This window comes from Callorhinus ursinus, unplaced genomic scaffold (genome assembly GCF_003265705.2).
Source record: "Callorhinus ursinus isolate GAN/ISIS: 27379988/994484 unplaced genomic scaffold, GSC_fseal_2.0 scaffold3, whole genome shotgun sequence".
In the NCBI taxonomy this organism is placed as follows: domain Eukaryota; kingdom Metazoa; phylum Chordata; class Mammalia; order Carnivora; family Otariidae; genus Callorhinus; species Callorhinus ursinus.
In genome coordinates, this window is record NW_027397065.1 from 85,585,008 (window position 1) to 85,602,473 (window position 17,466).

At 42.7% G+C, this 17,466-nt stretch overlaps 1 long non-coding RNA gene across 1 annotated transcript in view; it reads left to right on the forward strand.

Moving 5' to 3' along the window:
* LOC141372416 (uncharacterized) overlaps positions 1 to 15,164 on the forward strand; it is a 146,897-nt gene extending 131,733 nt beyond the window's left edge. The window contains exons 3-4 of the long non-coding RNA XR_012377652.1: positions 13,433 to 13,520; positions 14,916 to 15,164. This is a non-coding gene — a long non-coding RNA (uncharacterized lncRNA). The remainder of the gene's footprint in view (positions 1 to 13,432; positions 13,521 to 14,915) is intronic.
* Positions 15,165 to 17,466: the final 2,302 nt, after the last annotated feature.

Genomic DNA, 17,466 nt, shown 5'->3' on the forward strand with positions numbered 1-17,466 from the left:
CACCATGCTGTATATTATATCCCCAGGATTTAATTTATTTTATAACTAGAAGTTTGTACCTTTCGACCCCCTTCATCTATTTGGCCCCCCCCCCCACCCCCCCCTCCAATCTTTTTCCTCTTTTTTTGAGCTTAGTTGTTTTTTTTTTTTGGTTTTTTTTTTTTTAGATTCCACATATAAGTGAGATCATATTGTATTTATCTTTCTCTGTCTGACTTATTTCATTTAGAGTAATGCCCTCAAAGTCCATTCATGTTGTCATGAATGGCAAGATTTTATTCTGTTAAGGCTGAATAGTATTCCATTGTTTATATACACCACATCTTCTTTATCCATTCACCCATCGATGGACACTTAAGTCGTTTCCATATCTTGGCTATTATAAATCATGCTGCAATGAACATGGGGGTGCATATATCTTTCCACATTAGCATTTTTGTTTTCTTTGGATAAATACCCAGAAGTGGAATTGCTGGATCATAGGATAGTTCTATTTTTAATTTTTGAGGAAACTGCATACTGTTTTCCACAGTGGCTGCACCAGTTTGCATTCCCACCAACAGTGCACACAGTTCCCTTTTTCCCCACATCCTTGCCAGCACTTAATTCTTGTGTTTTTGGTAATGACCATTCTGACAGGTGTGAGGTGATTTCTCATTGTGGTTTTGATTTGAATTTCCCTGATGCTGAGTGATGTTGAGCCTCTTTCCATGTCCCTGTTGGCCATCTGGATGTTTTCTTTAAAACTCTGTCTATTTAGATCTTCTGCCCATTTTTAATTGGGTTGTTTGTCTTTTTGCTCTTGAGTTTGTATGAGTTCCCCTATGTTTTGGATATTAACCCCATATCAGACAGATGGTTTGCAGATACATTTTTTCTCATTCGGTAAGTTGCGTTTGAGATCTTGATTGCAGTTCATTCAGGTAAATGCCCAGCAGTGGGCTTGCTGGATCTTTTGGGAGTTCTATTTTTTATTTTTTGAGGATCCACTATACTGTTTTCCATAACAGCTGCACTATTTTGCATTCTAGCGGATTCTTTATAAACCTCCTTCACTCTTGGAACAGGGAATTATGTGACAAAACGTATGCAAAGGACTCTGTATTCAGAGGCTTTGAAGGTGCTCTGTCAGAGTCCTCACCCCTTCCCCCTGGCTAACTTTCTGCAGATGAGGCCCATAGAGCAAGTTGCCCAGAAATGGAAGGTTCTAGCTCTCTAGAGCTAGTCAGGCTTAGATCCAACTTTGATTTTATAATAGCAGCAACGTTGGTCTCAAAGCACAAACCTCTCCTCTCTTAGCTGGAAATGGATGTAGCAAATATAAGACAGTGAGAAATGAGATGAAAAACGGACTCGTTTTTAAAAACTTAACATTGCTTGTGTTTAGCGGGTGAAATGGACTTGAAGGAGCCCCATTTCCTCCTAATGGATTTGCCAGTGTCCCCCCCCCCCCCCCCCTAATCTGATTGTAGGGGCCTGCTGGCCTGGGTCATCTGGTAGTCATTTTCAGAACAAGTAAGACCCCACGGGGGACTTGCCTCTGGCAGGCAGTTCCGCTCTGCTTTCTGCCATTTGTCCATGTGCCTTTTTACGCCATTTGAGGCCCTCACCCCACATCATCACAGAACTCGAGTCTTTCCATCCCCCCACAAGTGTGTGTTAGCTCTGCGGTGAGGACCCCTCAGCCCCGGCCGCCCTGGAACGAGGCCCGGTGAGTATTTCCTAGCCATGCTGCAGGCTGGGCTGGGGCTGGGGCCGGGGCCGGGGCAGGAGCCGAGATAATAAGCACCGTTTCCCCGTGCAGACCGATTCCATTCTTCTCAGCGCGGGGGAGAAAGAAAATTCCTGCGCCAGAGGCCGGGATGCACAATGGTAGAGCTTCTGCTGCGGTGCGCGCACCCTTTCTGCTCCCTCCGGGGCTCCGGAGGTCCCCCACGTTCCTGAGAACAGGGCACACACTCCACCGCCCTGTCTGGGGTCTCGTCTTCCTTCCCAGCCACCAGCTCGGGCGTGGGTGGTTTGAACAAGCCGACGTCCTGACAACACTCGGAAGCAAGCTCTTTTTCGTCGCCACTGCCCACCCAAGCAATTTCTTCCAACACTCAGTGCCGGTAGCGCGCCGCTTCCTTGGACAAATACTTAGCAGCTACTATGTTCCCGGCACTGTTCCAGACCAGGGGTTGACATCAGTGATCCGAACCAACAAAATCATGCCTCGGAAATGCTTGTATTCTGACAGTGACACACGCAAGTCAAAAGCTCAAACGACCAGGGTGAAGTGAATGGGTGGGTGGGCTGCAGGAAGCGTCCAGGGGTGGCAGGGGCTGCGCCCGCTGGAGCGTGAAAGGACACTCGAGGGGACGCTGCTCTTCTGCCAACACGAGGGAATGTCAGCCCCATGCATTTCCTTTCAAGAAAAGCTGGACATCTGGATTTTTAAGAAAAAGATTTTATTTATTTATTTGAGATGGAGAGCACGAGCAGGGGGAGGGGCAGAGGGGGAAGCAGAGCAGGGAGCCTGATATGGGGCCCCACCCTGGGACTCGGGGATCTTGACCTGAGTGAAGGCAGATGCCTAACCGACTGAGCCACCCAGCTGCCCCTGGATTTTTGAAACATGTAAAATCTTTTGCTTTTAAAGTGTTGATAATTGGGGCTCATGGGTGGCTCCCTCGTTAAGCCTCTACCTTCCACTCAGGTCATGATCCCAGGGTCCTGGGATGGAGCCCGTCATCCGGCTCCCTGCTCCCCCGGGGGAGCCTGCTTCTCCCTCTCCCGCTACCCCCTGCTTGTGTTCTCATTCTCACTGTGTCTCTGTCTCTCTGTCAAATAAATAAATAAAATCTTAAAAAAATAAAATGTTGGAAACTAGCTAAGTTTTAAAGAACATTATTCAATCCTCAGGTCCCAAACCAGACAGATACAAAAATTAAAAACCATTTTTGTGAATTCTGCCCATTGCTGTCAGTTTGTGACCTCAGTGCTATGTTTGAAGCAATAAAAATGGACTTGTGTGTGTCAGGTGACCAATAGAGAAAGGAACATGTTTCTTGAGAGGCGTCTGCTCGGACTTCTCTTCTGCTGCAGGAAGAAGCATAACTGACCATTGGCCTGCTGCCCCTTCTGATCCCCCCGCACATTTCTGCCGCCACCGCCCTCCTGCACGCTGCAGAGAGCCAGTGCCTGGGATGAGCTGAGACTCCTCCCGCGGGTGACATCGGCCCCAGCATTGCCCATACACTTGGCCAAACTGTTTCTCCTGCAGTCTGAGGCTCTTGCTCCCCAGTCCTTCTCCCCCCGCCACCCCTGTAACAGCCTCACCCCGGAGTCTCATGCCTCCTCCTGCTTCCTGCTCTCTCTCCCCATAAACCCCTTGCACACCAATCCTCAGCAGACCCAAACTAACCCAAGGCGCCAGGAGCTCTGATTGGAAGGGAGCCTTCTTCCTAGTCTGGGTTCCTTGGCTTTTATTTCCTGTTAGTTTTTATCTGGCTTGTTATTTGGTGCCTTGGACAGTTTCAAAGCCTCCCAGAGCCTGGGGGATGAGCTGCGGGGCAAGCAGATGGGCTGTGGGAGGAGGGGATGGGGTGAGGTCAGAATGGTGATGACAAGCCTCTCGTGGTGGCGGGCAGCACCGGCTGAGAGCATGGGGAGGGCAGATCTGGACAGTGAGCTGCCCTGACCGGTGGTGTCATTTCTAGGAGAGGGCAGCAAGAACGTTTGCCACAATAACCAGCTTTGGCACCTGATTCCCCAAAGGTTCAGTGGACTATTTGCTTCTTTAGTGGAAGGGTAGTTAGATCATGGTTTCTCCCACAGACTCTCTCTCTCTCTCTCTCTCTCTCTCTCTCTCTCTCTCTCCTGGATTAGGTCTCTGGGAATTCACAGCCTGCCAGATAATGTGTTAGACTTCTGGGGCAGGAGATCCACCATGGGATTGTTGACTTAATATTCCACAACAATACACATGGTACTTTCAGCTCCTTTTTACTACTGGTTTCAACTCATTTTTATTCATTCAGTTTTTTCAGTGAATCCTGTGAGAGGCACGGATTACCGTCCTTGCTGTTCTAATTATGACTCAGACATCCACCCACTCGCTCGGGTTCTCATCCAGACGGTGAGAATACGGTTCTCGATGCGCCTTTGTTGACGAGAGCTGGAGGAATATATTCAATTTTGTGGAAGAAATAAGCAGCACCTGAGGTTTCTAATGGCCAGCTTTTATCCGGTCCCTCAGCATTTGGCTTGTTGTGTGTGACTCAGGACAGAATTGCTTTGAAACCAGAACAACAGACACTCCCCAATTAGTTAGATTCCAATAGATCTAAGGTTTGCAGGGAGCAGAACACAGTAATCAATAAGACGCTGTAAGCAAAAGCATCTGGGGTCCTTACATCAATTTGAAAATCATGCACCTCCGAAAGAAAGCTGAATTTTCAGTTCTTAAGCAAGGAGGAACTCATTGTCTGAAAAACAAAATGCAGTTTGTGAATGGAAGTGTGTCTTGGCTGTAGCAAGCTCTTTTTGTTGCCCTTAATTCCTGAAGCTTTTCTCTCTACGACTGACATCTCCCATCATTCTGTATCTTTGCTTTTGTTGGATTGCTGTTGTGGCTTTCCTTCTTGACTACCCTGGCCATGCGGTGATTCCAGTCCCAGTTGGATAGGACTGGAGGTCAATTCCAGGGGCCCAAGGGAGGGGCTGGCATAAGACCTTGGCTGCTGTTAGGTGGGAGGTTAATTGTCTCTGATAGACAGGAAAATAGACCATTATAACGAAAAGGTTCTTGAGCTTGGAGGGAATTAGTAAAAAATAAGACTGTTACTGTTCTTGCATCTGACACTTTAAACACAGCTATTAAATCCGTCTCCCGCTTGGTGACTGGGACGTGAAAACCAGCAGCCGACACCACATCAGATACCCAGTCGGGCAGGATTACACGGATTATCTGCTACCTACAAATTCTCGCTTTCATTTTTGAAGTCCAAGACTTCCTAGACACGTTCTTTTTTGGTAAATTATTTTTCCTTGTTTTATTTTGAAATATAGCGTACAGAAAGTACATACAATCTGTATAAATTGTTGTTTGATGAACACTTATAAAGCAAACACCCTTGTAATAGCCACAGAGCTGAGAACATAGAAACTTACCAGGCTCCAAATTTCCTTTTCAAATCTATTGCTCCCCCAGAGGCTAAACCCTGTCCTGGTATTTTTGATAATCACATCCTTGCTTTTTAAAAATAGTTTGTCTCTTACAAATGATCCCTAAACAATCTAGTTGAGATTTCCTTGTTCTTGAATTAAACATAAATGGAATCATAGTGAAAGTATCGTTTTGTCTGACTTCATTTACTCAAAATTGTTTGTAAGCTTCATGAAGATGCTATATGTGACTGTCGTTCCTGTATTCTCATTATTATAGACTCTTCTACCAAGTGAATATTGCACCATCTTTTTAAAAATCTAGCTGAATTTTGTTGGACATTTATGTTGCTTCCAGTCCTACCTGTATGCATATATACATACTAGAAGTTTCTCTGGGTTTATACCCAAGAAAAAAGCTACCCAGTCACAGAATAGGCTTATCTTCAACTTTATTAGATAATGCAAATTGTTTTACAAAGTATTTGTGCCATTTACAGCCCCCTTGGCTTTGTATGGGACGCTCCTTCGCTACACATCCTCAATACTCAATAATTGTAAGACGTCAAGTCTTGCTAATTTCATTTGCATTTCTTGATTAGGAAGGAGCTGGAAGCACCTTTTATTGTGTATTCTGATATTTGATTTTCTTCTTTTTGAAGTTCTTGTTTTGGTCTATTGCCCCCTTTTTCCCTTTTGAGTGGTAGAGGCCTTATACGTGTTTGTTTGGTCTTTCTCTTATTGGTTTGTAGAAATTCTTTACATATTCTGTATAGCAGTCTCTTGTCGGTTATAAATGCAGCAGAAGTGTTCTTTTCTAGTTTGTCTTTTTATGAGCTTTATAACAGAAATTCTTAAGTGTAAATCAAGGACATTCATCAGTTTTTTAATGGTTTTTGCATTTTTTGTCTTGTTTAAGCAAGATGTTATGTCTTTATCTACCCCAAGGTATCTGTTATGGGCTGAATTATGCCCCCCTCCCCAAATTTATGCCTTGAAGCCCTAACCCCCAGGAGCTTAGAATATAGCTGCACTTGGAGGTAGGGCCTTTATGGAGGTAATCAAGGTTAAGTGAGATCTTACGTGTGGGCCCTAATCCAATCTGACTGGTGTCCTTATTAGAAGAGGAAATGTGGACAGACCCCAAGGTACCAGGGATGCACACACAGAGAAGATCTGTTGAAGAAACAATAAGAGGGTGGTGGTCTACAAGCCAGAGAAAGGTTTTGGAGGAAACCAACTGCTGGCACTTTGATCTTGGACTTCCAGCCTCTAGAACTGCAAGAAAAAAAATTCTGTTGTTTAAGTGACCCAGTCTTGTTGTGTTTTTTTTTTTTTTTTAAAGATTTTATTTATTTGAGAGAGAGAATGAGAGAGAGCACGAGAGGGAAGAGGGTCAGAGGGAGAAGCAGGCTCCCCGCTGAGCAGGGAGCCCGATGCGGGACTCGATCCCGGGACTCCAGGATCATGACCTGAGCCGAAGGCAGTCGCTTAACCAACTGAGCCACCCAGGCGCCCTGTTGTGTTTTGTTATGGCAGCCTGAGCAGACTATTTAGTATCAAAAATATTCTCATATATTATCAACTAAAAGTTTTATATTTTGGGTTTTGGCACTTAGCATTTAGATTAAACTGGAATTTTTTTCTGTGGTGTGGTGTGAAGGGTTCCATTTCCTTTTTCACCTATGGATATCTGATGATCTCTGCACGGTTTATTGAAAAGTCCATCTTCTCCTACTTCTTTGCAATGCTATCCCTGCCATTTATCCACTATCCCCACGAGCATGTGTATGTTTTCAGGCTATATATTCTGTTTCATTTGTCACTTTGTCTGTGTCCGCACCAGCACCGATGTGTCTTCATTACCTGAGATTTATAACCAGGCTTGATATCTGTAGAGCACGTCTTAACACCTTGTTCTTCTCCATCAGTGTCTTGGCTATCCTTGGGCCTTGGCATTTTCATCTGTGTTCTAGAATCAGCTTGTCAACTTCCACTCACGCTCACACCCATATTAACCTGCTAGTGTGTTGACTGGGGATGCATTTAGGGCATCATTAATTTGAGGAATGGACATCTTTAAAAATCTTTAAACTGGGTGCCTGGGTGGCTCAGTTGGTTAAGCGACTGCCTTCGGCTCAGGTCATGATCCTGGAGTCCCGGGATCGAGTCCCGCATCGGGCTCCCTGCTCAGCGGGGAGTCTGCTTCTCCCTCTGACTCTCCCCCTTCTCATGCTCTCTATCATTCTCTCTCTCTCAATAAATAAATTAAAAAAATCTTAAAAAAAATAAAAAAATTAAAAATCTTTAAACTATTGAAGCTTTTATTCCATGAACGTGGTAATTTATTTATTTAAGTCTTTTAATGTCTTTTGATAAAGTTTGATGATTTTCTCCGAAGAGGTCTTATACATGTTTTGTTACAGGTTTTCTTTATATTTTCATATTTTTTGATGTTATTATCCATGGCATCATTTTTAAAAAGCTTTATTTTTTGTGTATTGTGATATTTGTGTAAAACTATTTCATATGTATGTAAAATAGATGTTTTACAACTTCACTGAGGTTTCACTGAAATAAAATAAGCCATATGTATTTAAAGTCTACAATCCGGGGGCGCCTGGGTGGCTCAGTCCGTTAAGGGGCCGACTCTTAATTTCAGCTCAGGTCATGATCTCAGGATCATGAGATTGAGCCCCAAGTTGGGCTCCGTGCTCAGCGGGGAGTCTGTTTTAGGTTTCTCCCTCTCCGCTCTTCCTCTGCTCCTCCTCTCCCACCACCAAAAGTGAATAAATAAATCTTTAAAAAAATAAAGTCTACAACATGATCGGTTTTGACATACGTACATACCCATGAAACCATCACCACAAACATGGTAAACACTTCCATCACCCCCACCAGACTCCCTGTGCTCCTCTGGGATCCATCTCCACCTCCATCCCTGTCCCCAGGCAGCCACTTATTGGCCATTTGTGTATCGTCATTGGTAAAGTGTTCGAATCCTTTGCCCATTTAAAAAATTGGGTTCTTTGTCTTCTTAAGCATTGGCTGTGGCAGTTCTTTATCTATTCTTTCTACAAGACTTCTGTCAGATGACACGTCTTGCCCATATTGTCTCCCACCCTGACTTTGCCTTTTTACCTTTTAAATTACATCTAAGAACAGAAGCTTTAAATATAGATGAATGTGGGGCACCTGGGTGGCTCAGTCCTTAAGTGTCTGCCTTCGGCTCAGGTCATGATCCCAGGGTCCTGGGATCGAGCCCCGCATTGGGCTCCCTGCTCCACGGGAAGCCTGCTTCTCCCTCGCCCACTCCCCCTACTTGTGTTCCCTCTCTCGCTGTGTCTCTCTCTGTCAAATAAATAAATAAAATCTTAAAAAAAATAGAGATGAATATTTTTTTCTTTTTCCATTTTATGCTTTTTGAGTTCTAGTTGAGAAATCTTTGCCTAATACAGGGTCACAAAAATTTTCTGCTGTTTTCTTTTAGAAGTTTTAGAGTTTAGGCTTTACCCTTTGGTCTATGATCTATTTTGAGTCTATTTTTATGTGTGGTGTGAAGTAAGGATTGGTGCTCTTTTTTTTTTCTTTTATTCTATATGGATATCCAGTAGATCCAGCATCATTTGTTGAGAACTTTCCCTTCCATACTGAATTGCCTTGACAACTTTGTAAAAAGACCTATTGACAATATATATGGATCTGCTTCTGGACTTGCTATTCTGCTGCATTTGTATATTTCTTTTGTCAGAACCAAACTGTATTCATTATTATCGACTTATAGTAAGTCTTAAACCAGGTTGGGTAAATCCTTAAACTTTGTTCTTACCTCACAAAATTGTTTTGGTTCTACTATGTTCTTCCATTTCCATACACACTTTAAAAAACCTGCTGGAGTTTGGGACACGTGGGTGGTATGTTTGGTTAAGTGTCTGACTCTTGATTTCAGCTCAGGTCATGATCTCAGGGTTATGAGATTGAGCCCTGCACCAGGCTCTGCATTCAGCACAGAGTCTGCTTGAGATTCTCTGTTCCTCTCCCACTGCCCCTCCCGCTCGTGCTCTCTCTCTCTAAAGTAGATAAATAAGTCTTTTTAAAAAAGGAAACAAACACAAAACAAAAACCTGCTGGAGTTTGATTGGAAATGCATTATATCTTTACATTGATCTGGAAGAATTGGCATTTAACTATATTGACTCTATTAACTTTATTGAGTCTTATAATTTAGGAACATGGCTTATTTCTCCATTTATTTAATTCGTTGATTTCTCTCAGCTATGTTTGTAGTTTATATTGTAGAGATCAGGGTGTCTTTTTAATAGTGATTCCTAAGAATATTATGTGTTTTGATGCTACTATGAGTGAAATTTTAAAAAAATTCATTTTCTAAATGTTTGATGCTAGTACAACATACTGATTGTATTAATACAATAGATCTTATGTGCTTTTGATTTTTACACGTGCTTTTGCATATTTTTGTATGCAATTTATTTCTATAAGGCCCTAATTGAGCAAACTTGCTAACTCATTTATAATTTCTAGTTAGCATCTTTAGATTATTTTGTGTTTTCTACAAATGCAATCATACTCTCTTCAAAGAAACAGATCTTGGAAACTCCCTTTTAAATTTTTATGGATTTTTTTTATAGTTTTACCATGCTGCATAGACCCTAGAATACGACTTTAAGCAGATATAGTGCTAACAAACATTATTTTCCTATTCCTGATTATAAAGCAAAAAGTTTCATCATTTTACTTCCAAGTAGGAAGTGGCTTTTAGATACCCTTTATCAAATTTAGGAAATCCTTTCCTATGCTTTGTTTATATATATGATCTTTTCTTGACTAGATGTTGAATTTTGTCAACAGCATTTACTGGGATAATCTGTATCTGTTTGAGACGAGGGGCATTAATTTTTAATATTAAATCAAACTTGCATTCTTAGAATCAACACACTGATAGGGAAACTGGGTGACTCAGGCAGTTAAGGGTCCGACTCTTGGCTTCATCACAGGCATGATCTAATGGGTCATGAGATCAAGCCCCGTGTAGGGCTCCACATTCAGTGGGGAGTCTGCTTGAAGATTGTCTCATTGCCCCTCCCCCTGCTCTTTCTTTCTCTCTCTCTCTCTCTCTCTCTGAAATAAATACATAAATCTTGTTTTGTTTTAAAGAATAAACGCACTGGGTGTATTCTTGAACATTAGGTACTCTATTTAAAAAAAATAAATTGCTGAATCAATGTGCTGATATTTGTTTAGGATTTTTAATTCTTGATATTGGGTATTTGGGTTTTCTTGCTTTTAATTATTTTTAATCATCCTCAGGAGAAGTTTTCCAAATAAGGTAGCATTTACCAGTTCTGGACATTACCATGGGGAAATATCTTTTTAGGAGCCACTATTCAGCCCACTATAGGCACATATGAATTAAAATGTTTATGTCTTCCTGATGAATTAAATCCTCGATAACTATAAGAGAACCCTCTTTATCTATAAAATATTTATTATTTTTTAAATTCTTAAAGTCTATTTTACCTAATGGTATAACAGCCTTAAAGTCTATTTTACCTTAAAGTCTATTTTACCTAATGGTATAAGAGCAATGGGTTTTCTTTTTTGGTTAGAATCACATGGTATATATTTTTTAATCCTTTTATCCAACATTTCTGGATCCTTATGTTTTGGATGGATCTACTATGCACAACATATAGAAGGATTTTAGAAATCTATTGCATGATCTTTGCTTTTTCCTGGAACATTTAATCCACTTAAATTTAATATATGTTAGAGTTTAGAGGTATCATTGTTTTGTTGTACTTTCATTTTGTCATTTATTTGTCTTTTCTTTTTCTCTTATTTATTGTCTTATTTTGTGTGACTGAATATTTCTTATCAATCTTTTTTTGTATCTTCTTGTTTTGAAGTGAAATATTCTGTCTCATTTTTAAGAGCTATCTTAGAAATCACAACCTACATATTAATTTATTGCAGTATAAACTTAGTATCTTTTCTTTTCAAAGAGTTGGTGTCTGAAGATTTGAGAAAATAGAACTCAACTCCTGTTATGTAGGATTCTCAACCCTGTTAGAATAGGCTGGATAGCCATCCAATAAAGCATGAATAGCCCTTTGGAGTGAGAAAAATACCAAAACTTTAGTTTGATAATTGTACATTTATTTACCCTTTCCTGCTTTTTGTATATTTATGTTGAATCCAATTTTACAACTTCCTTTATTCTTATCTTAACTTTGATACTTGTTTCTGGTCCTTTTGGCTTGGCAATACACCTGACTTTCTTTTTTTAGCTAATGGGTTTCTGATTTCCTTTTTGCTTCTGCAGTTTGATCATGTCCCTGGATCTGTGGTCTTATACTACATCAAACAGCCTCTGTCCCTTATTGTAACTCTGATTGGTGAGGCCCTGATCCCTCAGCCTGAGAAGGAAGATACAGACTGTTATAGAAATGTTACTTTAGGGAGGATTATGAGTTAAATAGTGCCCTCTTCAAATTTATATATTGAAGTCCTAACCCTCAATACCTCAGAATATGACCTTGGAAATAGGGTTGTTGCAGATATAATTGATTAAGATGAGCTCTTAATGAACAGGGTGGGCTGCTAATTCATTATAATTGCTATCCTTATTGAAAGGGGAAATTTACACACAAAGACACACACACATACACACATGCACAGGGAGAATTACATATGAACATGAAGACAGAAATCAGGGTGATGTTTCTTTGGCCAAGGAACACTAATGATTCCATCTAGCTGACCTCCAGAAGCCAAGAGAACATCCTGGCTCAGAGCCTCAGAAGGAGCCAACCCTGATAACGTTTTGATCTTGGATTTCTGTCCTCCAGTGCTGTGAGACACTAAATTTCAGTTGTTTGAACCACCTAGTCTATGGTACTTTGTTACAGAAGCTCTAGCAAACTAATATAGGGAGACAGCATGAGTTATAGTGAAATGAAGGGTAACTAAAAATAGGGAGAACCCTTTCAATTTAGGCCAATGGAAATTATAGGGACGTGGACTTGGGATTCAGTACTTGTTAGTACCTTCGACCTTCTCATCACTCTCAAACATTGTTTCCTATCATGACCCTTCACTATTGGTCACTCTGCCTCCCTTCTTCTGCCTCAGATATGTTTACACACCCATTTGCATCCTGCCCTGAGTCTCTATTACCCCAACAAAGATACATTCCGGCAGATGCACCCCTAGTTCCCCAGTTTGAGGTTCTAGAGACCTCTGATGGCTTCACGTGTATCCAGGGGTACAACCACTTTTCCATTCTAGGATATCAAAGATTACATGGACCGGGAGAAGCAAAGGCAGAACTACTTTGTCTTAAATGCCCTACCTTTCCTCCAGGCACAAAGTAGAAGAATGATTTTATTATGTATTTTCCAAAGCAAAACATTTTCTGTACTAACTAGCTCAGCCGGAGAACTTCGAGATGGTTACCTGGGAGAAGTGTCATCCTCATTCATTGACTGGGAAAGATGCCAATGGAATAAATGAGACATGTTTTGTTGTTCTTTGCCTTCGAGAAGGAAGCCAGAGACAGAAGCCACCAGTTCAAATCAAGCCAAGGCTGAGCATCAGTGCCATCTGTCATCATCTGAAGCCACACAGGGGTGTCAGCGCTGTGGGTGAACCCACCAATCCTCACGGGCTATTCCCTGGCTGTCTCATTTTAGAGAGGATTTATATTTTGGAGTCTTGCTATAGATTACTTCTGAGACAGATGAAAGGAAACAATTTATAATTGCTTAACATGTGTGCACGGGTCAACATATCTGCCCAAATTATCTGCTTTTTTAGGAATCACAGTTCTCTGGAGATTTATAGAAGGCCCTGGGTTTCAATCACAGTATTAAATTTAGTGACCTTCAAGGGAAACAGGGAGCAAATTATAGCTTCTTCAACTTGTTCATGCCAGGAGTTGGCCATTCATCCCGCTACCAGACAAATGAACATTGTAGTGACTTCCTGCCTGAAAGAGTAGCGAATGAAAAAAAAAATTCTGGGCAGTGAAGTTGAGTTTGGACACACTTATGATCTAAAATTAAGTCATCCAAAGATCCTAACGTCAAACTCTCAGACTAACTCTAACTGAAAAACAGGTGAGTCCTGAATACTTTTGAAGATCTAAAAGTGCGTGTATATCAGTAAATAAAATTAGAAGTTAATTTCTTCAAAACCTTTTATGTAAAACACCTCAGAGGCCAAGGCTTGACTCATTATTAAAAATAATTTTTTTTTCTTGCAGAAAAAGCTTTCAAGTACCACTATGATGCACTGTGGGGCTGTATATTACCCTCCACTGTTTAAGAAATGCAACATCTCAGGCTGTCACGGTGAGCTATCCCTTCTACCGTGGATGTTTAAACTTTTCTTCTTTTCTCTCTTATTCTTTATTAATGTCTGTGAACCACCTTCATGGTGGCTACTTAATCCCCAGTCAAGCCTCTGTCTGGTGCTGTCTGGAAACAAAGAGTGACTTTTAAAAAAGCAACAGTAAGTAGACTGCATGGATTTTATCTACAGAGAAGCACCTGACACCCCTAGTGTGACCAGCAGAGCCGAGGTCTTTAAGGCTCTCAGCTTCCAAATGGTACAGCTCCGACTAAACATTTATAGCCCATTTCTGAGATTGAGCACCTTCCAGTACTGGGCAGCATATTGGTCCAGCAACTGGGTCACCTGCTGGCCACTGGACAGTTATTTTGCCAGATGATCTGCTTTCCATCGTGCGGCTTCCCCATGGTTCTGTAGCTGTTTGGCACATTCTGCACATGACCAACTGGGAGATTCAAGCTGCACTTCTTGTGTTCCAAATAAGTCATGGGTACATTTAGAGTTTGGAAAGGAAAAGCAAAAACACAAACCCCAGCGGAAGAAATTACTTGTGAGATCTACTGACTAAGTAGATCAATACAGTTCCTCTCTGTCTTTAGTGTCTCAAAAAACCCCCACAACAAACCCAAACCAAAAAACAGAATTAAAGTGCTTTAGAGTTGTAGGTGGTATTGTCTCTTTGTCAATTGCAAGCTTTTAAAATTGTAACGTCCTCCAAAGGCCACATTGGCTGCTCCCACCCCTGAATGTTTTGTCTAGCCAGCTCAGGCCATCAGACGATTAAGATAACCTCTGAGTCAATAAAGGTTTTCAGCTTGAGTTTGGACAGTACTGCAACCGGGTTCTCAATAAGGTGGGCAAGAGAGTGCCCTCTCCTCTCTGAACCCACACTGTTGGAACGTGGTTTACAGATCTTGGCTCAGATGGGAAGAGTTTAAACTTTTATTCACCCCCATGTGTGAGGCCCTGAGAGACACCAGTCCCTGAGAGAAATGTCTCATGTTCCCTTGCCTTGCTGGCAGCCACAGGAGTCCCAGTCAAGGATTTAGCTGCTGCTTAAAGACAAGTCTTAAATCTGAACTCCGCCTGGAAACATCTCTCTCCAGCTCCTCGATGCCACCAGCCCAAGCTTGAAAGGGAGACGGTATCTTCTTTCAGCTCTTTCTCATCTTCTCTCCCACTTCTGGGTCTGGGACTCTTTAATTAATGGGTTCCAAGATTAGAATTCAAGAATAATTCCTTCACCACACCTCACATGACACAGCAGTGTGCTTTTCTGTTTGGATGGGGTGATGCCATGTATGAGAGACAAATCTTTTATCGGGAGCTCCGCCCGGATGTGCACGCTTGCTACCCACTGCACTTACATTTGTGCCCATCTGTTTGCGTGGCAGGAGGCCTTTGGAGGGTGGCATAAGCCAGTTCTGAGAAGGCTCATTTGCCAGTGGAGGAGCTGGTTCAGCGGCGCAGCCTGCAGAACACCGAGTGTGCCAACACTCCTGCCAAGAGATCCTTCTGTTTGGCAACAGTACCTGAACTGGGCTGCATGCTGCTCTACAATGGGTGACATCTGCTGATGGGAAGCTGGCGTGATGTGCCCTCGGTGATTGATCCTGCTGCACACCGTCACTCAACTCCCTTTACAACAAGCTCATGGTGAATACCTCATTTATGCAAGTGAGTTTTAACATCACTTATTCATGGTAGAAATATTTATCAAATGCCTACTATTTGCAAGTCATCGTGCTAGCTATTTCTGAGCGGGTCTAGATGAATTTGACATGGATCCTAGCTTTAAGAAGCTGATAGCAGCAACAGAAATAGGCATGCACATAGAGCATTGGTTGACTTGAGTGGAATGCCATAAGCTAAATACAAACACCCAGAGTCAGAGATGTGCTGTTGAAGCCCGGAATAGGGAAGGAGATGATGCTCAGCTGAGGGGCTGGAGAAGAGTGGTGTGCGGAGAGGGCCTTCAGGGTGGGAAGCATTTGCACCTGTGGTTAGAGTAGGAAGGGCCACTCAAGCTAGAGGGAATGGCATGCTCAGGAGTGAGACTGTTGTGCTTGAGTGGAACATGGGGTGAACCCAGGGAGAGGAGAAAAAGGAGGTAGAAAAGAGATTCTGAGGACAGATCACAGGAGACCAAGACACCGGGTTGAGGGTTTGGCCCTGGAGAGCTGGTCGACAAGTTGGAGACAGCTGTGCTGCCTCTGGGGTTTGGGGAAGTTCTGGGAGGGATGGGAGCTCAGTGGAGAGGCCAAGCTTGGCGCTGAGAGCCAAGTTAGGGCCATCAGGAGTTGTCACTTAACCAATACTTATCGAACTCCTTCTTATAGGAGTATGTGGCATGTGGACCATGCCATATCTGGCCCCTCCACATGGGCAGGGAGATATATTAAGAGTCCTTTATGACTCAGTACCATGGGACCAGGGCAAAGCTATAGGAATTCCTGCAGAAATCTGAGAAGCCAGGGAAGGGAGGGACACAGAAGTAACCAAATGCCTGAAATGTTGCCCACAGAATAGAGGACAGAATGACCTTCAGAAGTAGGTGTCCTGGTTGTATCCCATCAATGTGGCTTAGGGCAAGTTACATCATTTTTTCTTGTCTCATTTGTAAAATGGGCCGAATCATGACACCCATTTTGTAGGGCTACTGTGAAATTACATGGGTCGGTGCATGTACCGTGCATGCAACACGCTGGCCTCCAGCGTCCGATCAGTACACACTGACTCCTGTGGTTGTGTGGCCATGCTGCAGCAGACAACCAGAGGGTGTTTCACTAAGCATCTGTTGGGTGAGGCTTGCGGCACTCAGGTTTAAGTCTGACCCATGTGTCTCCATGGTTCAGGTCCCTAGGGCACCTCCTACTTGAGACTTGTTCTTGTTGCAGAGAACAGGAATGCTGGGTCCAAACAGTGTGCCTTGACTCTGTGTACATTGCATCTCCTCCTGCTCCACAGCCAGGGCCAACACCAACGCCAGTGGGGCAAGGAAATTTATTCTTCCCATGGAGGGAGGGGAGGGGATAGTGAATATTTGATAAATAATAACACAATATGCCACATCTGTCACGGGCGTTTTCCTGGAGGAGGTAAGGGAACTAGATTGAAAAACGTTAGGCCGGTGTGTTAACTGCAGGTAAAAACACAAACACAAAAAGGTAAAGCCAAGGAAGTTGTGACTAAGTGTTATAATGGATTCTCTTCATTTGGAGTGAAGTTGGCATAGTATATCACAAAAAGCATTAAACTTGCAATAAGGAGTCCCAAGTTCCATTGTGTCATGTTGGTCAAGATGCTTACAATTTTGGGGGGGACTCTGCCATTTCATTTGCAAAAAGGTGGGAGCTAGATTAATTAATCTCAAAGTTCTCTTTCAATATTCTGCGATTCTGTGAAAACTAGCCACAAAGAAAAAGGGGTGGCTCAGATAGGCTTTTGGAGGGACAGAAAGTGTCTAATTCAGTGGAAGCCTTTGTTGTTAATTTTGGGGGTTTATTTTTGATATAGACAATAATAAAGAGTTACTACAGGCTCTTGATTTGTGAAGAAATACTCGTATGGGGCTTACGACATATTTACATGCTCTGTGTTGGACGATGTAGGTGATGCAAACTTGAGTGTGTTTCAGAATCACCTAGGAGGCTGGGCTAAAGGCTGGGATTGTTTTGTCCCACCCCAGAGTTTCTGATGCAGGGGATCTTGGGTGAGGCCGAGCAATTTGCATGTCAAACAATTCCTGGGTGGTGTTGCTGCTGGTCCAGGGACCATACTTTGAGAACCACTGGTGTCGGGGATGTCGGTGCCCTGATATCCTCCACCACAGTCTCACTCAACCCCCTGCTGCTCTGAGTATGACTGCACCCCACAGCTGTCCTGTCTCTGGAGAGCTGCCCTTGGCTAATTGAACCCTCTGGAGGGGGGTGGTGGGGTAAGACA